Below are 10,320 nucleotides of genomic sequence, written 5' to 3' on the forward strand. Positions count from 1 at the left end.
GCTTTTTAGGTCACGTTTTAACTTATACCCGCTTTGCAAAAAAAATTACAAACATACCTACTTTTCACGTAACTTCAGGCATACGGGCCTGAAGTAGTAAAAAATTTTGCCTGAAGTGTAGCAAAACTTTTGATATTTTTTCATGAAGTTTGGCCAGACTTGCAAAGGCAATCACGCAAACTTCGGTTCAATAAAACAACAGCATGTGTTAGCTGAAATTTTTGTTTGTAATTGCTGAACTTAAGCATTCTAGTAGCTGAAGTTTTATTTTGTATTTGCTGAACTTCAGCATGTTTTAGCGGAAGCTTTGTTCTGTACTTGCTGAACTTCAGCATGTTTTAGCTGAAGTTTTGTTCTAAATTTGTTGAACTTCAGCATGTTTTAGCTGAAGCTTTGTTATGTTTGTGATGAACTTCAGGGCTGAAGTTTGTTTTGTATTTGCTGAACTTCAGCATTCTAGGAGCTAAAGTTTTTGTTTATATTTGCTGAATTTCAGTGTTCTTAGAGCTGAATTTCTAAAACAACAATGACAAGTTGTCATTAAGATCAAGTTGCTAACTACTATTTATTGTATATTTTAGCCTTAGAATAACGGAATTATCACAAGACCATTAGTAAAAGCAACTTCTTCACCTAATGCACGGGGAATCAAGTCGTGCTTTCATGTTTCAGTAGCAATTAAAATTAGAATTTCCGAACTGGACGGTCCAAAAGCTAATTCCTAGTTGTAAAGAACTAAAATAGCAAATATAAGTTGTTCTCTCTCTCTCTCTCTCTCTCACACACACACACACACACACACACACACACATAATGGGACAAGCAGATATATATGAATCATCATGCTAGAACACATAACAATATCTCAATCTTCAGTATTCAAAAAACGAAGGAGGAGGAGAAAGAGCCTGAAGTTGTTTAAACAATGGGTACAAGTTAAAACTTTTTTAAAAAGTAGGTATAGGTTAAATTGGGGCGACCAAATAGGGTGCCCGTGCAATTTTTACGAAGAAAATTGCATCTTCGGCCCATTATAGCAGTCCTCTATTTTTCGACCTTAATACATTGGAAATTAGTTTATCAAAACTAGGAAGATTTTGTCCTTTACAAAATAGAACAAACCTCTCAATAACATTCTCGTTTGTTCCGAATATTATTTGATACTATAGCGAAGTGATGTTATATAGAACATATATTATAACATAACATGAAAATTAGTTCCGGAAAAGCTTGTCTTTTATAGTAAAATGTTGTTATATAGGGATATTGTTATAAAAAGGTCTGACTGTACTTAAAAAACGACTCATTATTCCACTCCCGGATGTTCTTTTCAAAGAGGTAATCATATAGTATTATTATTTCTATTTCTCTAGAAAAAGAATGGAACTTAAACATTTCCCTTAAATAGAAGTAACACTTAAACGGAAGCGTTAGGGGATAGTCAATTTAATTGAGGTTGCACCAAATCCCTATATTTGACAAATTAATGTAGCTAATTGTGAAACTCAACAACTCTGACAAATTGTGAAAAGTCAACTATTCTCTTGGTTCTTTCTCTTCATTTTTAATGGTCCACTTTTGAATAATTAAGGTAAAACAAGAAGAAGAAAAAAAATTGTTTTTCTCTTAGTTTACTAAAATGAAAAAATAAAATTGAAAATATATTTTTAGTGTAATAAACAAATAAAAGTAAACAGAAGGAGTAATAATAGATAAACAAAACTAAATATATAAACTAAAGAACCACACACGGGACGAAAATACATTTTCCTCAAAGTAAATGTTAAAACTACGTATAAACAAAATTTACATAACTAAAAGTAAACATTTGAAATGCTCCATCTTCTAGCAGAAGTATATGTATTATTCTAGACAATAGTTGAGCAAGCTGATTTATTTGGATCAAAAAGCCCAGGCAACAAATACTTTCTTCCGTTTGTACCATGCGCATTATATCTTGCACCACTTATCGAATCCACAAGCAGCTCACCTGCATAACCTGGATAAGCTCCTCTACCATACAGCCCGGCGCAAGCCGAAGCCGCTTCAAGCGGCACTTCCGCCGGGCCCTGATAGTAGCCGTTTCCGTAGGGGTTCGTTACAACTCCGGCCAAAAGACTCGCTATATTTACAACCATGCCATCCGCACCCACGTCACCATTTGGTGCACCCAATAGCTTGTCCTGTGGTCCATAAATTGGTTGGTGAAAAGGCCACGCACATTGACCGGGGCATTGAGTCACCGAGTTACCCACCCATATGAAAACGGATTTTTTGCCTTGACCCAACCCGTGATACCCGCAATTGCTCATGCGAAGCCTTCAACTACAACATCTTGGGCTGTTAGGACCAAGGTTAATTCACCTTTTTTTGAGTTTAAATTTGCCAACTCAGATATCTGGGATTTCTTTATGTTTTTACCAATGGAACAATTTTCATCAGATAAAACAAGTCGGGTTTCTTTTTTACCCGCTTTTGTCAAGTAGGTTTGAATGGTTTGCCACCATTTTGAAACAGTGGGTGTTTTAAGTGACCCCATTTTATTAGCAGAATTTAAAGATTGGAGAAAATCCATAATAATGGATTTTTAGGCTGGTGAGAATTTTCCGTACCAAAGAATGGATATTTTTAGCTCTCCTTCTAATAAGGCACCATTATGGTACGTATGACCCATTGGAGGTGGTTGATAGAGTGAAAGCAAGTTTCTTGTGCCACAAGTAAAATGGATAAAGCTGAGGAAAACAAGAATAAGAAGTGGATAAGGGATTTTGGAATACTGAAAGGAACTCATATTTGAGAAACGTTTAAAGATAATAACTAGATTTTGGGTTGGATTTTGAAATGAGATAGCTACGGAGTGAAGTGTTGGGGGTATATATAGGTGATGAGGTGCATGAATATGTGACAGTTGGGGCTTCATATGTAGCTTTAATGAGAAGCTAGTTCTCATTTATATTCCAATAACTAATTCAATATTGGTATGCTACACCATAACATAAATTATCATGGAGGATGAAGGAATAATATCGCAAAATTGTATTGGTCAAAATCTGACCACAACGGTCAGACCGACCAACGCCCCGCTCACATATGGCAAGGCAACAAGGATCGACACGGACTGTTCCATACCTTGTCCTCACGACTTTTGTCGAAGCGGTAAAGAATGACCTCCAGCGAATAACCGAGGAGTGTGAGGCATAGAGAAGCGTCGGATAGAGCATGGAAGCGGAGGTCCAGGGCTGTATATATAGGAGGGTAAAAACCTCTCAGAAGGGGGGGCTTTTGGAGAAAACTTCTCTCCTATTCTCCATCTATCTCCTCTCTGAAACTTCAATAAATAGAAGGAGGAGGGAGGCAATCCGGGGCGATTGATGTAATATGTAACATGTTCTACTCCATCGATTAATGAGAACAATACTGGAAAGCTTCAATAAGATCGTTTATCTTCACTTCTTTTTATATGATATTCTTCTTTTAGTTCATTGATCTGGAATTCATTATGAATGACTAAGATTTACCCCATCTTTTTCTTTGATTGATTTATTCAAAAGGATTGCAATATCTTTTGAGTCAAACAAAAATATATACTAATTACATAGATTCAACCCATGAATGAAAGACATGTCTTGTATATGAAATAAAAATGTCTATTTACTTAATAGTACTGTAGCGAAGTGACATGTATTCTCACTCTAATTTAAAACGAGTTAAATTATTTAATTTGATATAAATTTCATATAAAGATAAATGAGTTAAAACATAAATCTTGCATGGAGATTAAAGACTGGATAGAGGGGTTGGTTCTTGGTAGTGTATCAAGTGGGCAATGACTGCACTAGCTTCTTGCTTGCATGTGTTCGAAGCTCGTCCCAAGAAAGTCTTAACGTAATTTTTCAAGTTCTTTAGTTTCAATAAAGTACTAGTACTAATTACTAACTTATAAGTATCTGAAAAAGATCAATGTTTTAAATAAGACATTTAATAGTATCTTAATAAGAAGCCTTGGTTTCTAAAAGTATGTAGCTCGCGCATGACGTATACATTAAGTAAATACAGTATTAGATTTGTCCTAAGAAATGTAAACCAGTATTAGATTTGTCCTAAGAAATGTAAACTCGGTACCATAATCTTGATCTAATAGCTGCAATTTCTTAATGCACGACTTTAGATGAAAGTTACCAGGGACGGTGGACATTGGAGTTGCTTATGGTGACGGGGATATATATTATTCCATTCGTCCCTATGCGACACCATTTGATTAGGCATGAAATTTAAGAAAGAAAGAAGAACTTTTAAAATCCGTAATCCAAAACACATCGTAGACGTTTGTATGAATATACTTCCTCCGTCCACTTTATTTGTCATGTTTCGTTTTTCGAAAGTCAGTTTGACTAATTTTTTGAAGCTAAATTGCATTAGATTTTCTTAATGTTTTAAAATTTAAATTTAAATATTCGAAAACTATATAAAAAGTACTATAATTTGTAATTTTTCTCATATCAATATGCTGAAATTATATATTTTAAAATAATGGTCAAAGTTTATGTAGTTTGACTCTCGAAAAGCGAAACATGACAATTAAAGTGAATGGAATGAGTAAATTATTTCATTAAAGGTAAAATAAGATTTTTAAATTCAAATTGTTTTTAATTATAGAAATGATATCCTTTGTGAGACAATTTAAAAAAGAAAATTATTTACCCGTAAAATGGTACGGATGAATTTATACGTGGTTTCTAGACAAGTGAACTAATTTGATCCTGAAATAATAAGATAATCGAAGAATTATGCAATACTTAGCCTTAAAATATAGACAAAACAACAGAAGTGACAGTTCCAGGAACAAGGTTTCCGGGCACAACAATAGTGAAATCAAAAAGCGAGAAAGTAAGATTGTACTAAGCTTTGTATAGAATGTAGTGTAAGTTTGCCAGAAAATTCGTGTTTTACAATGATAACTGAGCTCACTATTTATAGCTATATCTAGGGAAGGAAGTCCTAGGATCGTGCCCTCCTTTAATGTCAATTATGAGGGTTATTGATGAGGATGTAACGGTGAACATAAATGCCAAATTCCCTGTAACGGGGCGTCGCTTTTAATGCCATATATATTTATTGAAACGCTAATGAACCCAAGCAAGAAATCTATACTTATAGTGGAATTTAATTAAAGTTATAATTGATGCCTGATTATACTTTTAATGAAGATCGAATACCTAATATTAGCCGTGCAATTTATTTTTAAAAGAATGAATGCATGAGCCGTCAATTTAATTAGAGTTGTAGTTAATGACTGATTGTAATAGGAGTAAAAACTATTGATTAATTTACCTTATATTTAATTTGAGTAAATTATAAAAGGCGGGCATTAAAATAACAATATGTATAGTTCCACCTATTATAATAATTAAAACTAAATAACAAACTATAATAGTGATCAGGTGCTCAAATAGTGAAGAGTTAAAGACATAGCAACAGACAATGTCAATCGGACCATGCACTAATGTACAATGAACTATAAAGGAACAGACTATAGAAATTTATATGGTTATAAATCAGTGATAAAATAAAAAGTTTAAAGTAAAATTGTTACATACGAAGTATATAGAGATATCATTCGTTTTTGAATTAATTAAAAAGAAAAGTGTGTCATATAAATTGAAATAGAAGGAGTACTAACTTATGCACATGACAGACAGAGTTAAAAATAATATTCCTCTGCATATAAGTTTGTTTTGAAGGAAAAAACATTCATCATACTACAAAAAACTTAGATCCGTCATATGGCTTATGTAATGGAATAAAGGATGGTCTATAGAGGTCTTTGCAATTATATATACAAAAATCATGATAGGTTAATGTGCTTTCAAACATATGTTTATTCCGAGAATTCAATTTTTATCCTGAAAATAAAGTATATTCTTTTAAATTTGTTAGAAAATAATTTTTTATTCTTTTAGGTCAATGTACTTTCAAACATACGTTTGTATTTTGTAATGACAATAAATAAAGCATGTGGACAAATGTTGGAGTTTATTTGCCGCAACATATTTTTTCACACATCTATATTATTATAAAAGCATGAATACGATGTCGGTTTACAAAAATAACCTTATAATATTAAGCATAATATCTTATAATAAAAGGATATAACCGGAATTCTAGACACTAGCCTTATAATCCTATTAGTTTTAGGACATAATACTACACGTTAGGAATCCTTCATGATTATCTTTAGGAATCCTATTAGTATAATTACTTTCGGGAATAGACATATAATATTACAAGTTAGCAATCACGGTAGTATCAGAATTCAATCTCATTATCTCGACATTACCTTTGTCGATACTATAAAGAAGTCAAAAAATGATGTGTCTAATTAAAGAAAAAAAAAAAAAAAAGAAGAAGTGAATATGTATTAATGATTTGATGGATAGTTAGGAACCCAATTTTTAGAAGAAAAGACATACGTTAATAAACAACTCAATACATTACCACTCTATAATATTGCATACCAAGAAAAAATAAAAGTAATGTTAAACAGACTGCATGAAGTATTGAAATTGAGAAAAAATTCCTATGATAATACATTATTATATTTGAACTGCCTTCCTACTCAAATAATTTTTTTATTATTAATTTTTCGTGTAATACAGAAAATTATGCCCAATTATTAAAGAACAACTAAGTAAATTTTTAAGAATATAAATGTGTGAGAAAGAAAAAGAAAAAGGTTGGTATGAGTCAATACCACTAATAATTTTACAAACATAAAGATCTAAAAGTGGAATGTCATATCGATATTTTTACTCTTTGAAAATAAAATATATGATGGATAAAACTATAATTACGGTTAAATATTCAAACATGAGATGAACTAATATTAAGAATCTGAACCAACAGAAAATAAATTATTTTTTATGTTAAAACGAAATTATCAAATCTTTCAATTAATTATTTAGCAAGAGAATCCAATCAAATTATTTTTAAGTTCATCATATGAGTAATATTATTTTTCAAGTTAAAAAAAATCTTATGGTACATAACTTTATTCCATAAAAAGAGTGTTAGAGATTAAAAAATAGATCATAAAGTAAAAAAATTAGTATAATATTAAGAAGGTCATGCAAGTGTTTGGGGAAGCACAATCAAAGCTAAATTCTAAACAAGAATAAGCTTTCAAGACTATATTATAAAAAGTCGACTTTGGTATAGCGAGATTATCCTTTGTAGTTGCCTCCGGCAGAATCGAAATAATATTCCTATGTCATGCATTACTTGCAAATTGTTAGATCAAGAAGCATGATATTGTTAGCAACAAGAACAAGTGGTGTACCGACAACGATTTTATTATGAGGCCGTACAACTCATTTTAGATTTGATATACCTCTTCAAATAATTGAAATAACCATCACAAATATATCAAAGCAGAGCAATAGTGCTACTTTATAAGAAAAGTAAAAGTGATAATATGGGATGAAGCGCTTTTGACTAAGCGTCAAAGATCGAAACAATCGTCCAGAGTTTAGAGATATATAATGGATATCAATGAACCGTTTGGTGAAAAGTTAATAGTTTGGGAGGTGATTTTTGTCAAGTACAATCAGTAGTTCTAAAATTGACGAAAGCAGAAACTGTAAAAGCTAACTTGCCAATATTATAACTATGGCCTCAATTGAAAAATATTCAAATGACAAGAAATATAAAAGTAAGAACAGATCCAACATTCAGTGACTTCTTGCTTCGTGTCGGAAATGAAAAAGAGTATCCAATAAAAAATAATTTGGTCTTCTATAACACTTGATTATCAACCCCAATAGAAATAGTAGTGCATTTAATAAGGAAAATATTTCCATCATTAGATTAAAATGCAATTTGTCCAAATTACATGATAGAAATTAAAGAGCTATCTTAGCTAGCAGAAATGAATATGTTGATCAACAAAATGAAAGGTTGATTACTAAGTTATATGATAAAAACAGAATATTTTCAGTTTTGACTCAGCAGAAGATGATACCAACAATTACAACCAAGAAAAATACTTAAATACTTTAATACCAAATAGCCTTCTACCGTACATGTTTGTTGTCAAGTTCATTATTTCTTACGTATGTTAGTGTCACCATATATATAATAGGCTAAGTTAAAATTGATCTTCCATTGCATGTAGGTTCATTTTTTGAAGAAAAATATGCCCGTCATGCTACTGAAAACTTAGATCCATTGAATAACTTATGTAATAGTACACATATGGTATATAGAAATTTTGACAATAATATCATAAATGCAGAATGTATGATACTGGTTAATGTGCTTCTAAGTATGTGTTTATTCAACTTTCTTCTTCCGAAATAAATATCCTTTTAAATTTGCGTGAAAATAATTTTCAGTATGTTTATGTTTTGTAATTATAATAAATAAAGCATAAGGACCAACATCCTAAATAGTGGACTATATTTACAACAATATATTTTCTTACACGAATAACTATATGTTGCACTTTCAAGAGAGATATCAATATCGACAACAAGAGTTCTGGTTATGGCAGAGCAACCAAAGTACTAGAAGAAAACATATACAAAAAACATCGTCTATAAAGAAGTGCTCGGTAAGATACCATCACATTAGATACCTTTAAACTACCATACATAATTATATACTTAACATGACTAAAATTGATCATTTGTGTAAGTTCTGATGATTTCCGTTCATTTTGAATTTACGTATTATGCCAATGTAACAATATTTTTGGCACTTAGATGATTGTTGTATTATTATATATAAAATTTCTCTAATTAAATAAATTTCATTGTTCCTTTATATAAATAAATATTTAAACCATCATGTACCATTAGTAACGGGCAACGCACATTTATAGTTACTAGTATATTTAAATAGGCCAAAGTACTTATTAGGTCAGATTTAAGTGAACCGTATTAGTTAAATGAGGTGCTTTTAAGGTTGAATTGATTACTGAAATATTGATTTCGAATGAGCATTTGTCGAGCGGTTTGATATGCTTTGCAGCAGAGGCTGCATGGAACTTAGAAGTGATGGGTGTAAGTCCACTATTTCAGACGCAAACTATAAATTTATAGTATATAAAGATCAATTGAATTTTATAAATATTAAATTTTGAACTTATGATTTTAAAGTATAGTATGTGCAGTTATAAGAATATTAAAAAAATAAATCTTATCAAATTTAAATTTTAAATTTGATTCTGCTTTATTGGTGCTCTGACTAAGGACACGGCCTTCCTGTGAGGAGATTGGTGGAGCAATATAGGGCGGTGAAGAAGGATTTGCATATGGTGTTCATTGACCTGGAGAAAGTCTATGACAAAGTCCCGAGAAAGGTTTTATGGAGATGTTTGGAGGTTAGAGGAGTGCTTGTAGAGTATATTAGAGTGATTCAGGACATGTATGATGGAGCTAAGACACGGGTTAGGACAGCAATAGGAGACTCTGACTACTTTCCCGTTGAGATGGGGTTGCATCAGGGATCACCACTTAGCCCGTTTTTGTTTTCCTGGCGATGGATTCTTTGACGCGACACATTCAAGGAGAGGTGCCTTGGTGCTTGTTATTTGCGGATGACATAGTCCTGATTGATGAGACGCGAGGTGGTGTTAACGAGAGGCTGGAGGTCTGGAGACATACTCTGGAGTCTAAAGGTTTTAAGTTGAGCATGACCAAGACATAATACTTGGAGTGCAAGTTCGGCGGTGTTACCCAGGAGGCGGACGGGGATGTGAGGCTCGATACGCGAGTCATTCCCAGGAGAGAGAGTTTCAAGTATCTGTAGTCTATAATTCAGAAGGATGGGGAGATAGATGAGGATGTCACATATCGTATCAGATCAGGGTGGATGAAGTGGAGGCTCGCTTCCGGTGTCTTGTATGATAGAATGTGCCGTTGAGCTTAAGGGTAAGTTCTACAAGGTAGTGGTTAGGCCGACTATGTTGTATGGGGCAGAGTGTTGGCCAGTCAAAAACTCCCGATGTCCAGCGGATGAAAGTGCGGAAATGAGGATGTTGAGATGGATGTGTGGGCATACTAGGTTGGATAGGAATTAGGAATGAAGTTATTCGGGGACAAGGTGAGAGTGACCTCGTGTGGAGGCAAAAAATGCGTGAGGCAAGNCTAATTAAATAAATTTCATTGTTCCTTTATATAAATAAATATTTAAACCATCATGTACCATTAGTAACGTGCAACGCACGTTTATAGTTACTAGTACAATTAGATGTGGAAATTAATCATTTTGCATATTAGATGATGTCTAATCATTTAGAATTTCAGTTGGTAATGTAATAAT

The 10,320-nt window shown here is 32.5% G+C and overlaps 1 pseudogene; it reads right to left on the reverse strand.

Annotated features, from left to right (window-relative positions):
• Nucleotides 1-1,730: 1,730 nt before the first annotated feature.
• On the reverse strand, nucleotides 1,731-2,840 carry LOC109218509 (annotated as a pseudogene).
• Between the last annotated feature and the right edge of the window lie 7,480 nt (nucleotides 2,841-10,320).

This window comes from Nicotiana attenuata, unplaced genomic scaffold, assembly GCF_001879085.1.
Source record: "Nicotiana attenuata strain UT unplaced genomic scaffold, NIATTr2, whole genome shotgun sequence".
Taxonomy (NCBI): domain Eukaryota; kingdom Viridiplantae; phylum Streptophyta; class Magnoliopsida; order Solanales; family Solanaceae; genus Nicotiana; species Nicotiana attenuata.